This window comes from Zonotrichia albicollis, chromosome 7 (assembly GCF_047830755.1).
Source record: "Zonotrichia albicollis isolate bZonAlb1 chromosome 7, bZonAlb1.hap1, whole genome shotgun sequence".
Taxonomy (NCBI): Eukaryota; Metazoa; Chordata; class Aves; order Passeriformes; family Passerellidae; genus Zonotrichia; species Zonotrichia albicollis.
In genome coordinates this window covers 16,371,991-16,388,157 of record NC_133825.1, presented here as the reverse complement: position 1 = coordinate 16,388,157, position 16,167 = coordinate 16,371,991, and the positions used below count along the sequence as shown (strand labels likewise).

General features: G+C 40.9%; 1 long non-coding RNA gene across 1 annotated transcript in view; it reads right to left on the bottom strand.

The window, feature by feature from the left end:
- Window positions 1–16,167, bottom strand: part of LOC113459778 (uncharacterized) — a 572,931-nt gene that overhangs the window by 35,940 nt on the left and 520,824 nt on the right. The window contains exon 7 of the long non-coding RNA XR_012581053.1: window positions 2,280–2,410. This is a non-coding gene — a long non-coding RNA (uncharacterized LOC113459778). The remainder of the gene's footprint in view (window positions 1–2,279; window positions 2,411–16,167) is intronic.

Genomic DNA, 16,167 nt, shown 5'->3' with positions numbered 1-16,167 from the left:
ACATGATCCCAGCAGATACAATTATTGTTATCTATAATTAAGAGAGAAGTAGTGGTGAGTGAAAATGAGCACTTCATGAACAATTCACTCCAACATTTCCTGCCCATCACTGCAGCTACTAGAACTCAACTTTCTCATGACTTCTTGGCAGGAACCATAATGACAGGCAAGTATCTAAAGATTTCCTTGATTTCAGGACACATGAGGAAGCCCCAGATTCCTACAGGCCAAAAACAACAGAAAGAACGCTAAAAACATTTGCTCACTCAACTGATCATCTGCTTGTCTCCAGCTCTGTAAGAGAAAATGAAAATTGACATGTGGCTAAAGCTATGAAATAAAACAATTGCACCATGAACACTTTCAGGATTTCAAAGTTCAGCTTCAGACTCCCAGATTTTAGGGATACCTAAGAAAATGGATAAGAACAGGAAAGACTGGGAATAAAATTAAAAGGACAGAGTGGTAGGTACAGTAAAGGCTGTTTTAATACCCAGGGTATTCTCTCTGTTAGATGTAATTTAGAAGGCACTAATAGAATCCTTCTGATTTGTGCCTGCATTTTTGAACTAATTATGAGGGAGAGGAGGAATTAACTAGTAATTTGGTAGAAGTGTGGCAGGTGGTACTTATTCACCAGCTGAATACTTTTTCCTGTTAGGGAGAAAGCTTCTTTTCCTGTCTTTCATCCAAAGAATGGCCAGGGAAAGGCAGTCAACACTCCAGCTAAATATTTCCCAGTACCAAAGAAAGGACTGGGAAATGGCACACTGGGACAACTGCTACCCTGCTATTATTTAATATTAATATATTTGACCCTAACTATTGAAGTAGCTGAAGGCAACTTATGTTACACTGAAGAATAAAATATATCTGAAAATCTGGCATGTTCTAGCAATGATCAGTATTTTAGAAATTCTTGCATAAAACAGAGTTGGATGGATACAACATCTCATTATGAAGGCACCCTGCTAATGAAACAAATGTTTCTTAAAAAAAATCATAAACCCATAATCTTTTACTCAACAATAAGACACCCACATGCATTATTAGGAAGTTATAAAATTATGATGTCCTGTTGTCTCTGAAATTTACACAAACCAGTAAATCCTTTAATACATCTCTTACAGATGATTAAAAAGAGGCTGAGGGTTTCTCCAAAATAAAATTACACAGCACTTTATCTGTTGCAAGAAGTCTTGATATAATCCCTCAATAGCAACTAAGAAAATGAAAACACTTTGTATAAAACATTAACTTACTCATTCTAAGCTGTTAAGACTTTTAAACCCATTCCCCCTTCCACCTCTCCAGTTATTCCCAGGCCAAGATATTTTCTTGACTGTAATGCTTCAATTCTCAGCTGTCATCCTCACATTTTATTTTTATTGAGAAAAATATGAAAGCATTTCCATACCGCCTGTTTTTTTTAATGACACTTCCTGAAGTTGCTTCTCTCATCACCAACTTTACTTGGTTTCAAAATAGGAAAATATTACCTCTCTTGATGGCTTCTTCCCCTCTTTCAGTGCCAGCATTATTAATTATGAGCCTTGAAATTTCAGCAGTAGTCACATATGCCACAAGGCCACATAAACTATGATAAATCTGTGTCTCCAAAAGCATTTTCTTTGCCCTACCTCGCTGATGCACCTCAATACTGACAGTAACAAGGAGCTATTGTGGAACATGTATTTACTTCTAAAGTGAAAGAGGCACTTTTATTGAGGCAACATATATAAAAATTACTTTGACCGGTATTGTGCCCATAATTAAGATAATTTCAGTTAGCATTTGAGCTCTACGTTAACTGGCAGTTGTAAAAACATAAAAATTTGAAACTACCTATACTCAGAACATCAAAAAGACAAAGAAAGTCTTATAAAATTCAAAGTTTGAATATACATGGGGAGTGGGTATATAAATACACAGAGCAGCAGCTTTTATAGCAGAAATAGCTGCTTCAAAGTCAAAACATGATTCTGATTGCAGCATTACTCCAATACAACTCTGACTTACTATTTCAACAGATCAGATTGCAATGAGGCATATGTGTACCTGCCACAGCAGGATCAGCAAAAGTCCTCACTCTAAATAGTTACAGGAACAAAACTACATGATTACTATGGGTTCATTTTGATCCTGCATAATCCTACACCTGCAAAGAAGCACTAGAACCTTCCAACGTCTTCACCAAAATTCAAAGAAATGTTGTGCTACTTTGTGCTCCTGTGCCCATCTATTTGCATAAGCCAGCCCAGGCAGAGGACATGACTCACTGGATTCTCTGAAGAAGCCTTTGGCTGTTCAGAGTTGGTTTTTTGATGGCTCTTTGATGGACACACTTTTACGACTGATGAGCTCTTGTATTGTTATGGAATACCGAGAAATTTCCATCCAGTAACTTTTCCTAGAAAAAGAGAAAGAAAAATACATCAGCTAGTATCTAAAGAACTCTACATTAAGTGCTCTTACTCTGAGCTGTTTGGGGTTTTTTATAGGCTATATGGTCACATGGCACAGTCCTCAGTGAGGAGAGCACTGCAAAATTCTGTGTTTAGCAGTTTGCAAAGCACCACAACGTGGTATAACCCAACTACAGCACATAAGTAACAACCATTTCAATTTCACAACCATTTACATGATGTGTATCAAGTAAAACATCCTGGCTTTCCATTGTTGCTGCTAGTAACTCACACCATGAATAAGAAGTTGTATGGCAGAGACCGAGCTCTCTCAGTCCCCAGCCACACCTCACCACAATGTTTTCCACAGCAGTTTATACCCATTCTCTCCTTGGCTACTGAAATGCCCCTGCATATCCTTTGGTGAGGAAGTAATTTGGGGTGGCTGAAAGGACTGCTTGTATTCATCACCAAAAACTAAAGCTTCTTACTAATTCCTATCCTGCACATGCATTTCTAACCTTTGAAATCTCATCTGCTTGTCTTGCTGGTATTTCTCTCAAACTGTTACACTCAGCACTTTTTCTGCCACACTTACATAGGTCAGTCTTTTACACCATTAACAGCTTTAAGTATTATCTAGACAAATTTTTAATATAATAAATGCTTATAATCTCTGGTTCCAGTTCCCCTGGTTCTGCACACTTGTACAGAGCATTTTAGAAGCGAAATATTCCTGTGATATGTCTTGATACAAGACCACCACCAATACTAGCAGGAAGGAGCAGCAGAAACATCAGAACTGGCCATGTCTCCATTCCCATCGCCTTGTGGGGAGGCAGGTAGAGAACTCAGAAGTGAAGCTGAGCCTGGGAACAAGGGTGGGGTGAATGAAAGGTATTTTAAGACTTCATTTTATTTCTCATTTCTACTCTGATTTAAGGGAATTGCCCCAAGCTGAGTCTGTTTTGCACAGGATGGTAGCAGGAGCCTTTTGCTGCATTTTCTTACCCTGTCCAGCTGAGGCAGTGACAGAGGAGCTCTGCCACTAGATGACACTTTCCTAGCTGAAGGAAAGGTAAATGTATTGCTGCAGTTCAGGTCACATACTATAGGAAGCTTTCCAGAAGTGAAAACATTATTTATGTAATCCTTCCCTTCAATTCCGATTCAAGAAAAAAAAGGAAAGTCTGTTTAAGGCCAACGACTAGATGACGAAAAACATCCTTCCACAGAAGTCATTAAATAGAGATTGACATCAGAAAAATTCAGAAGTAACTGTTTTATATGGCCAGAAAATAATTTTCAGTTGGTTTAAAATAAAAGACTATTAAGCTTACTGATAACATACTGCAAACAAGGAGCAAGAAATATACCCCAGTTATCAAAATAATTACCAATATAGCCTTCAATATGGAGCCTTGACAGTGATTTACCAAATCTTCCAATCAAAGTGAAGTTCTGAATTGATATTTAACACTGGAAACAAACTCCATTTTAGCATATATCTTATCTGTATCTGTTCATTTTCTAGACATAGTTTTCTCCCAGAGTGTTTTTTGGTGCCAGTCTGACAAAAAAAAAAAAAAAAAAAAAAAAAAGGCAGTGTCAGGTATTTGAATCAGCAATGTGCTCTGGATAGTTTTAGTTGAGCTTTTCTCTGTGTGGTCTGACAGTCCTCACTCGGGGCAGGGGACACAGAGGGGCAGGGAACAGGGCACACAGGGCACAATGAGCACACAGGGCACACAGGGCACACAGAGGGGCAGAGCACACAGAGCTCACAGGGTACCCAGGGCACACACAGCACATAGGGCACACAAAGCACACAGGGCACACAGGGCACACAGAGGGGCAGGGCACACAGAGCACACAGGGCACACACAGCACAGGGCACACAGGGCACACTCAGGGCACACAGAGGGGCAGTGGACACAGGGCACACAGGGCACACTCAGGGCACACGGGGCACACAGAGGGGCAGAGCACACAGAGCACACATAGGGCACACAGGGCACACAGAGGGGCAGGGGACACAGAGGGGCAGGGCACACAAGGCACACAGGGCACAATGAGCACACAGGGCACACAGGGCACACACAGCACACACAGCACACAGAGCACACAGGGCACACAGGGCACACAGGGCACACAGAGGGGTAGGGCACACAGAGGGGCAGTACTCACAGGGCACACAGAGAACACAGGGCACACAGAGCACACAGAGCACACTGAGCACACAGGGCACACAGGGCACACAGAGGGGCAGGGAACAGGGCACAAAGGGCACACAGAGCACACAGAGGGGCAGGGAACAGGGCACACTCAGGGCACACACAGCACACAGGGCACACAGGGCGCACAGGGTACACAGAGCACACAGGGCACACACGGCACACAGGGCACACAGAGCACACAGGGCACACAGGGCACACAGAGGGGCAGGGGACACAGGGGCAATGCTCACAGGGCACACAGGGCTCATGGGCACCTGGCAGCTCTACCTTGCCCAAAGCAACACCTCAAACATCCCACTGCCCTTTCAGGCTACTTTCAGTTCCTGCTCACATAAAACTCTGTTAAACAGCAGATTCTAAGAATAAAGTATCTGACTTAAAAAAATCTCAAAAAACAACGAACCACAACCCTTTAAAATTGCAGAATCCCAGAATACCTTTATCTTTGTGTTCCAACCACTCTGTGTTCTTCCCAGCCTGGAGAAGGCATATGCAGGAGCCACAGTGACATCCAAGAGCTACTCTCTGTGTGTGAAACATGCCACATAGAGATTCCTCACAGGACAAACAAACTACTGAAACTGCATGGAACCAAGCTGGAATTGCTGGTTTTGGGTTGAAAAGCATGTTCAGCATATGGCTACTAAATTTTTTCCAGGACAGTCTCAATGTAAAGGATGAGAACAGCAATTATCACCATGAAACAAGTTAAATAGCAGTAAAATATGTGACAATTTTTAGTAAGAAATGGAACTGAGACACTCTTGAATTTCAAAGTTTGCTGATTAAGTATATACTTTTTGTAAAAGCAGTGAATCCAAGCAAAAATGCATACCCAGCATTAGCAGAACACTATATCTGTTATTGCAAATCCCAACAGCTGTTTGGATATTCAAATACCAAACTGGAAGCCAGCTAGCAAGTGTGTGATAAACAGCAAAATACTGGCATCTATATAAATGAAAACACAAACCAGCACAACAAAACAAAGCTGTCCCAGCACAAAAGAGTGAGGCTGGATGAGGCAGCTCCCACATCACACAACATAAGGCAGCCTGACACACAGACAGCAAGCCTATTTACCATGCTGCTTCCTAAGTCTACTTGCATTTAAACACCACTCCTTTGAATCTATTTTTTTCCATTTATAGATGCACCTGCAGCAAAAATTAGAGGTACTAAAAATTAGTTTCTAAGAGCATATTTTTAACTGTTTATTTATTTCCATTTGAATTTTGATTTGAAGAGGTAAATTACAGACTTTAAGTGAAAACAAACCCAAAAAATCTCTTTATGAAATCCATAAAAAGAAATCCTTAATGATTGCTCTTAGCTAGCTAACTCCTACTGCTGTGTTTTTAACCAGTCAGAAAAGGAACAGAGCTAGGTTTTGCAGTTGTTTTTTTATACCTCCAAGGTTCTGCATATAAAAAAATATATTTCTAGATGCTGATGTAAGGCAGAAGAGATTTTAAACTCCACAGAGTGGAACTCTGGAATAAATACTTTTGTGTAAAAAATATGAGAGACATTTAGAAGGAGAAAGAAGACAGGGGAAGAAATGTCAGCTAAATATCCTATGAAAATATTCCAGTGTTTTTCTACTAGTATCAGTTCTGAGATAGTGATGGACACAGATGCTGGTGCACTGGGTCTGTCCTGATGGATCGCTGAACTTGTATTGGGTCCCTGCATTTGCTCCTCCTGAATTCCACAAGACTTCCAGCAGCCCACCTGTGACTTCAGCACAGCTCAAGCTACAGTTCCATAATTCCATGTATGCATGAGACACCAAGAAGTTGTTTCGTGGAATTTTTCTTTATCACAAAACTTCGCTCCATAAGGTGACCACAGCAAGCTGTGCACAGCCAGAGCTTTGTGGGGACATGAGACAGCAGAAGAGTAAAAAGCTCATGAAAAAATTAGAGCTTAGCTTAAAAGCTAGAAGCAGTTTATCTGCTGGTGGGGGTAGAACTCTGGCAGTGCCACAAATAACACTTATAATAAATCTGGCCTGAAAACTCGAGTGTTTACCCCCTGCAAGTCCTGCTCTGTACTGACAGACATGCATTCAAATGCTATCCCTATGTTATATGCATATGTAGTTGCGTGTACTCATTATTTTCTTTATCACAGCCTCTTTGCTACCATACCTCAAAGGCAAATGGTTTTCTTAACTCTAAATTATAATAAATTTTGTAATTTACTGCTACAGTGAACACGCAGGGTGCATGAACACAATTTTGAATTTTAGAAGCAAAGTGTTTTACTTTAAGTGGCAGCTTCCTGAACAAAATGAAAAAATCAGTTTTGTTGAGGGTGTTTTCTTCAACAATTCACCTTGAGCCTGCTTTCTGTATTTTTACATAATTGTAGGTAATTTCCTTAAAATTATTAATCCTATTTCATATAATGGTGTATAAAAACCCCCTGTATGTCTCATGACACCTCATTAAATTCTCATTTCTTACTGAAATTTTGTAAGTCATGTACCAAACAGTTTTCTCTTTTGGACTGAAGTCAAAGAATATTTCAGTGGAACAGATCAGATGGTTACTGAGCAAAGTCCTTCCCAATGAACTTAGTGGTCAGCTTAAAACTGCTCAAGTACATAATAGTAATAAAATTATTATTTCATTGAAAACCATACAACTCTAAGTATATATTAAAGCCCTTTTAAAAATTATTTGAGAGGCTTGATAATCTAAATTTCCATTGACTTTTTAATAGGGTTCCACATTCTTAAATGGGAAGATGTGTTGAGAAAGCATCTACTATAAACTACACTGTTTTCACTAGTTCTGGGGAAATAGCTTATTCATATTTTAGTATGTTGTTGTTTAAAATGTTCTTTTGTTCTCAAGTGATAACAAGAATTATATGGAAAACAGAGGAATTGTGCTATGCAGTCAATGAACACAGAATAAAAGAATGGCCCTGATCTGAGGACTGTAACACAGCTTGTAAAGTCAATGTTACACAGGGGAGACTGAGGGCTGGGTTCAGATCTGTGGCCTTAGCAGTAAATTTTGTTAATGTAGTTCCAAGTCTTACTGGAACTGTTAGAAACTCAAAGGAGTAATTTCATAAATGTGGTGAAATTCACATCTAGTAAAAAACTATTGGATAGATTTATTAATCAACATTAATTTGCCTAACACATTCAGAAATTATCTTCACAAACAGATTCTTTAAAATCACTTGTGAAATTAAATGGTATTCTGTTCCTCACTGAATAGTTTAGATAACAAGAACAGTGGGAATTTTGATACACATATTTTGCAGTTCAGTCAGATCCTTCTCAGGCTACTTGTGAGAATTCACATGAGAGAAAATGATTCCCCAAGACACAAATGAACAGTAAACACAGAATTATTTCAAAGCACTTCCCATTAACTAGTTTAAAAAATCCAAATGAATATTCACAGAAATAAACTGAGTGACTGGCTGAATGCTTTGTTCTCAAAGACTCTGCACACAGATAACTCTGGCTAATATCTCTGTGTACTGGCAGGAGAAAGTCAGGGCTTTTCTGCATGGCCCAAGGGGGGCTTGGCAGGCTGTGCCACGTTTCCATCTTACACAATGCCTGCAGGTGTGATCCTGAGGGAGTTTCATTGGTGTTTGGTGGCAAAATTACCTCAAGAACTTGGGGAGGCCTGGAAATGACACTGGGGAGTGAATACTGCTGTAAGCTACGGATACATATAACTTTATTGTGCAAAGATCCAAGGATCTTCCTTCCTACATCACCCTGAGCTCATGGCAAAGGCAGAGGCAATGCTCTGCTCCTCAGCACTTGTGCAGGTGAAGAAGGTCCTGTTTCACCCCTTTTGCAAGGTGTCAGCAGGCTGGTAGCACAATCTTTAAAGGAAACAGCACCAGCAGGCCTTGGAACTGACTGAGACTGGTTCTTACATGATGCAGTGATCTGGTGCACATGTAGTGCACCAGAAAGTTCTACAGCCTGAGAACTTTCCCTTCTTCATCAGAATACTGCCCAGAGAGGCACCATTCCAAAGAAGAAGTTTCCGATTAAAAAAAATAAAAAATATTTTCTAGCCTTCATTTTTTTTAAATGGGGAGAAGTTTCTGGAAAAACTCATTTGCGTCAAAGTGTATAGGAGATTCATTTCATTGCACCTGGATAAAATAATGATAGGATTTCAAGACCCTGTGATGGTTTCTTACATAGGGGATGAGGAAGGAAGAATAGATTGAATATTCTCAAGAATTAGAAAGTATAGCCATAGACCAGGATATTAAAAACCTGTCTTGCAGAATTTATAGACTGCCATTAGGATTTAAATCTGTCAGTCTATCCCTGAAAAGACATTTGACTGAAATTATGGGTGGTGGGTCTGTGTGTAGGATTAAAAGCTTTCAGCTGCCTGGCAGCTCTGTCTCACTGCTGAGGCATTTGATGCTGAGGACTGATGACAGCAGACCATTATTTACTCTGACAATTTCTGGAGCACATGCTAAGAAAGTGCTGGGGCAGAGAAACAGAATAGTTTGAAAGAAAGCAAAACTGTAGGGAGGCTTCTCCCCTGGAAATCTCTTGGAATATTGCTAATGGTCTCAGCACAGGTAGAGAATGCTCTGCAGAGCACAGTGCTTCAAGCACTTGGGAACAAAAATGGGGGCTCCCACCCAAGGAGGGCACTGCTCCACCTGCTTTTTCAAGGCAAAAGCACCCTCTGGAAAGCAGGAGCTGTGGATCTTGCTGCGATTTCAGAGCCATATCCACTTTGAAGAGTAACCCAGAATGTGTATGTTAAGCTGTCTGATGCTGGAGACCTTTCTTATTCCTGCTGGAATTAGGTTTGAATGGGTCTTGAGCATTAAAAACATTGGTGGCCAGCATGAACATCAGTGATGAAGTGGGAAGTGGTAGGGGACAGTAAAGGATTTCACCAGGAGGTGACAAGAGAAGCTCCATGTTGCTCACACTGCTTGGCTTCTTTCTGTAACAAAAGCTGACACTACTAAAGGAGTCAGGATAGCTGAAGAAAAACTGTGTACCCTCAGAGGCAGTAATTCCTATCAAAACTTTAACAGAAGAAGCCTCAAGATGCCATGTTTAATCAGAACATGCAAGCAGGCACAGGCTGGTAATACACAGCCATTAAAAATGAAAATTTTTCAGAGGACATCCCCTGACGTTGCTAGTCTTTCTGATAATTATAGCAAGAGTGTTCTGACGACACCCTCCTGTAGTCAAGGCAGCACATGCTGTCAGTGCTAAACAACACAGTCTGAAGGAGTGCCCTTTTAACCAAGAGCAGTTAGGGATTTATGAGGAGAAAGAAGATGTAAGATAAGATGAGAATGGCTTGAGATTACCAGTAAACACAGATTTGTCTTCTGCACTGATTTGGAACCTGCACATTGAGGATGTATTGTAGTGCTGTTTTCAACAAGCAGATCCAAGGAGAGTCACCATGGACTTGGTGACTAAAATTTCCTGCCGCATGTTTCTCCTGAATAAGTAACAGACTAGCTCCTGGGCCTTCTTTCCTGGTGCACTGGTTTCAGCTAGATTTCTTCTGAGCAGCTTGTCTAGCACCATGGTTTGGATTTGTGCTAGAAGCAGTGTTGGTAGCACAGGGATGGTTTGGGCAGTGGTGGCACAGGGATGTTTTGGGCATTGGTAGCACAGGGATGGTGTGGGCGTTGGTAGCACAGGGATGGTTTGGGTGTTGGTGGCACAGGGATGGTTTGGGTGTTGGTAGCACAGGGATGTTCTGGGCACTGGTGGCACAGGGATATTTTGGGCACTGGTGGCACAGGGATGGTTTGGGTGTTGGTAGCACAAGGATGGTTTGGGCATTGGTGGCACAGGGATGGTTTGGGCATTGGTAGCACAGGGATGGTTTGGGCACTGGTGGCACAGGGATGTTTTGGGCAGTGGTAGCACAGGGATGTTTTGGGCACTGGTGGCACAGGGATATTTTGGGCATTGCTGAGCAGAGCTCACACACAGCCAAGGCCTCCTCTGGCCCTCACCCAGCCCCAGCAGTGAGGGCTGGGAGGGGACAGAGCCAGGACAGCTGAGCCCAAGTGACCCAAGGGATTTCCCAACCCATGTGGGGCTATGTTGAGCACACGGAGCTGGGTAGGAGAAGAAGGAAGGAAAGGAGGACATTCAGGGTGATGGAGTTTGTCCTCCATGGTCACTGTCACACGTGATGGGGCTCTGCTCTCCTGGGGATGGATGGACACCTGCCCAGCCATGGGAAGTGGGGAATCAGTTCCTTGTTCTGCTTTCCTTGTGTGCATGGCTTTTGCTTTATCTATTAAAATGACTTTATTAAACCACAAGTTTTCTCCCTTTTGCCCTTGCAATTTCCCCCCACATCCCACTGGGGGCAAGTGAGTGAGAGGCCATGAGGGGCTCAGCTGCCTTCTGGATTTTGCCCCTTACACTTGGAAAGCTTCTGCCTTTGAGCTATAAACCTCCTGTCCAAGAAGCTCCACAGTGGCTTTTGTCCACAATGCATTTGGGCATATTACATGACTGAATGGAAACTTGCATTCTTGTGCTGCTATCAGTATTTAAATATTTAGATATTAAAAGCTGCAAATGGCTCAGGGGCTGAGAAACACACTCCTTGTCACTCCTCGTGTCACATACAGGGTACACAGGCTGATACTACAGAGGTCTTGCTAGTGCTGCCATTTTCCCCCTGATATTCCAGATGTTACTGTCAGCTCTGTACTGACATTAAAGCAGCTCCAGTGGCCAAGACTGAATGCACCACAGCTAATCACAGAAAGATGCTATGGCTGATTTTAAGAAAATACGTGATGATGTAAATGAGCAGAATAAACAGGAAAAAACACCCAATTAGTTTCCAAGATCTGAGCAGATAGTTCAAAGGGAAGACAGATATTTTACTTTTCAGACATGCAACTGGCAATCCCTCTCCCTCCTTCTTTTCATTGACTCCTGTCCCTGCTGTCCCAGTTTCTATGAAAATGACCTAGTTTTCAGTAACAATCAGTATGTCACAATGACTTTGGAGATCCCCTAATGTTCTCACCTACATATCAGTGATAGCTTCTCAGTGACACCTCCGTAACACCTAACTTGTGCAAACACACTTCCAGCAGACAGACTTTAGATTTTGATATACAACAGGTCACAACTCACAGTTACAAAGCAAACTAGGTCTTACATGAAGATTCCCAAGTATCTCAGTGTCTTGCTATATGCATAAAATACAGAGCAAAGGCAGATTCTAATAAAACATCGTGATGAAAGGCTTAACCAAAGTCAAAATGAACAAATCTCATTCTTCCCCAAGACACCACGAATGCATGTGTACAGACATGGCTTAAGCCTCACAATAATAAAGGAAGCATTGACAACAGGTGTCAACATCACCAATCTCAGAAAGCATGGAAAGGGCATAAGCCTCAAATCCTGAACTAGATGGTGATCTTTGGGTTCAACAAACTAGCTTTACTTCTTTTTCCTCTTTCACTTAAGATACTTCAGGAGACACTGAATATATCCAGGCTAAGATCACTGCAGACTATTTGAACATAGTTTGTTCTAACAAGAGATCTTAAATTACACAAAATATTTTTTAAAGCTCAAATTACTGTCCCCTTCTCCACCCCACAAATTCACTCTCACCTGAGGCTGAATTGCTGCTTATACAAACTGACAGTAAAATGGGAGCCAGATCTCTGTGATACAAAGCATTTATCCTCCATTACACTCTGGAATAAATTATGATGGACAGTTTTTAGTTATTAATATCTCCTTTTAAATTATGCTGTAATAGCATGTGCCATATTTCCTGGACGTGGAACAAATGTTTCTGTGTGATTTGTTTACACCACTGAAAGCCTGGCATCAGTAAGCTCCATTCCCCCAGGGACAGCTCAACTTGAAACATGAGTGCTATGTAGGGAGCACAGTAAAGCACTGCACTGACTTTGAAAACCTGCAGGAAAATGAAATTACTATAAAATAAGCACTGGTCTCTATCTATATTATCCTCCTAAAACATCACCTTTTAATCTATTAAAACCACTCCTGTTCATGTCACCCCAAAGGAACGTGCAGAGGCCGAGGCTGCATGAACAAATTCTCTCTGCTATGGCACAGCCAGGCCTGTTTCTCAAGGCCTGTGAGCCATGGGAGCAGGCATCACCTCCCATCCTCCTCCCCAATTTGATTCATATTGACGCTCCTTCTCCCCCACAATGCCAGTGATTTGGTTTTGACAAATCCTTTCTTTTCCCTAAAGTTCTAGCTCTCCTATGTTTTACTCTTGTGAGAGTCTCACTGGTAGAAGGCTTGTTAGAAAACTCCACAGAATTTTTCTACCTTTATTTTATTATGACTAATAAACTATAGATTCTGATCTTGAGAAGAATAAACAAAGATTAAGTCCCTTCATTTCCTTTTCCCTCACACACCACTTCTACAGACTATAATTTCTCCTTGGATTATCATGAATCTCAATGCTCCTCAAAGAGAGAGATTCAGACTGAAGCTGAGGGGGTTTTCAACAAGTTGTTATCAGCAGCTTTATTTAAACTCAGCCCAGGTGACACATCTTGCATAACAACCTCCACATCACACCTGAACCCTGCTAGATAAAGCAGATCTGATAAAGAGCTGCAGCCTGGACTCAAGCACTGCAGCTGGGGGAGGATTTGCCTCTTTTCTGGATTTTCCAGCTCATTCTGACAGTGTAACTATGTTTGGCACTGAGAAACAACAGCAGCAGTAACTGTTCAGCAACTGTCCTCTCCCATGGTCAAACAGGTCCAGCTTCCCAAGTCTGGGAACATTATTTATTCAATTTTATATGCAGAAATGACATCTCACATACAGAAAAAGAGTGTGGCAGTGTAAGTCACCTCCAAAGGGGAAGTGTTTGCTAGCAGCCCTATGTAATTCTCATTAAGAATGATAATGCAGGCAGTGAAAGACTATACAAAGTGATTTTCTATATGCCAAACTTTCTAATTAATCCTGCATTGTGTCTACTGACATAATTTTATCAATGTCAATGCTGATTTTATGTCTGCTGACAATCATTTAGCAAACATAATATTCTGAAGAGGTGGAAGGCCACCAGCATAAAAACTGCTTGAATTTAAAAACGAAAAGAGAAATAAAGGCATTCCTGATAATAACTAAAATTTGGAAGTCTTATTTGGTTAATAAGAAGTAGGAGAGCAGTTTACTTCCTGGAATACTACTATGTGAAATAAAAAATAAGGCATATGGAACAAATGCTGAGTACAGGGAATTCCATGTTATTTCAGCCACGGAAACACATAGTACAGAATCCATCTGTCCATCAGTCATATAAACACCATATATACCATACAGCCAGCAAGGCATTTCCACAATTCAAGCTGTTACTTTTGTCTCCTTACCTTCACAAAGACAAACCCTCCACACTCATTCCGCTAAGACTCTAAATTGTGCAAGTAAAAACAATGCTGTGATTTTATTTATTTATAATCACCTATTACACTTAAAACACAGGGAAGCTCTATGAGAAACACATAAAATCATCACACAAAAAGACAGTTTTACTGCCACAGACTAAGTTTGAACAAGTTTAGGAAGACAACTGTGAGGATTCACTGTAGATATTTTTCCTCTGCATAATGAGATTTTCTTGATTGGCTACTTATTTTTAAACAGCCATAGCTAAATAACAAATGTCTTTATTTCAATTAGTTTCTAAATATATTCTATAGTATTTTCCTCCTCTGAAATGATGGGTTTTTTGTAGAAATAAAGGATGTACAAAACAAAGGCAACCCTTGGCAATCCTTTTTTCACCTGCATCCTCACCTTCGAAACACTTCACTTAGGTTAGGATGAACAACATGAATCAAAATGCACTTGGAATAAATTCAATTGGGTTACACATTTGGAAGACCCTGAAAAGTACTAATATATTGATCAAATCGTCGGAGGCAGTGACACAGAAATTCTCTTGGCACCCATGGCACTAGCAAAATCTTTAGATAATGTAATTTAGTTCTTAATAACACTTCACAACCCAAGACAAAAAGAGACTGAGAAAGAAAAAGAGAAGAGCAGAAGGAGACTATTTGCATTAATAACAGCATAAGGATATTAACATTCTTGAGGCATTTCTTCCCCTTATAAGAAGCACCTTCATAAACACAAAGACATTCAGAAAGCACTTGTGCCTTGCAAACTTCACAGCTCATTTTCTAAGTTACTTGGAAATTCTCTGTCTATTATTTGTAACACTAAAATTATCGAGAGGAATACAACCTGCCTTTCTCCCCTCTCACCAACAGCATTTTGGATGTAAGAAGTGGTAACAAGACAGCACTTTTTGTCCGATCACAGGCACTTAAATCCCAGCCAAGAACAAAATGCTGGAAGAGGCCCTGGTGTCTCCCAGTAGGTGTGCACAGGAAACACTTAGGAAAACCCATTTCTGCACCAATAGCAGCTCTAAGCTGGGTGTTTTACCTTGGCAGCCCAGCTGAGCAGGTAGGGAGGTACTTTTTCATTTTCTTAGAAGGTTTCCTGGTCTCGTTCCTTAGCACTTTAAAAAGATGCCTCAAATCTCCTGTGTTGACACACATGGCTTCTGTGATGTGCCTGATCTGTGCAATGTTACACCGTAACCAATGTACAAACATCATGCCATTGATGCCAATAAATACCCCTCCATCACTTCTAGGGCCTTTTTAAATGTTTTGTTCTTTTTTCCTTGGTTCACTGTTTTTAAAATTGCCTTTAATGTCCCAACCCAAATCGCTTAGCAATGTTTCTGCTCAGCAGAGGTTTATTGCTAAGTATTTTTAGCAAACACCTATCATTAAACAGGTGTTAAGATAGACTTGAACTTGTTGTAATTAGCTGCTGGATAAATACTGAGGCAACATAACTAAATCCATAAGAAACTGCCCTTCAGTACCTTACACGAACGACATCAATAAACCAGAAGCACCTTCTGTTAACTCAGAAATCATATAGCATCTTGAGTTATCTACATTTCATTGATTCATGGCCACACATCACACTAAAGGCAAAAAACCTAGGAAAGCATAAAAATGCAATACAGCACAAGAAACCTGAATCCCTAAAAAACCAGCTTGAGCAGTCACTTTATGTATAATATAAACCTCCACACAAGGCTTGATGTGGGAATGAAAGGTGAGGGAACATTATGGAGTTATTACAGGTACACAGCTTGAGCTGTGCAACCTGGAATCCAATCAGCAGCATCCTCCTGCCTGCAAGAACCCAGGAATGTCTAGAAGACACTCTGTAAAGGATAGGAATCCATGTTACACTCTGGGTTTACAAAATTTCAATGAGTACTTCAAACAGTCAGCTTCCTTTAACAAAAGAATGATATCCAGGACAGCCTAGAAAATTCATCCATTCCCTGGTTTCCAATGCCCTCTTCACAACCAGTCCTTACAACTCTTACTGTACAGATAACAAAACCAACGAGATATCTTCTGGTTTCATATGCAGACAGGCTTAGAACATA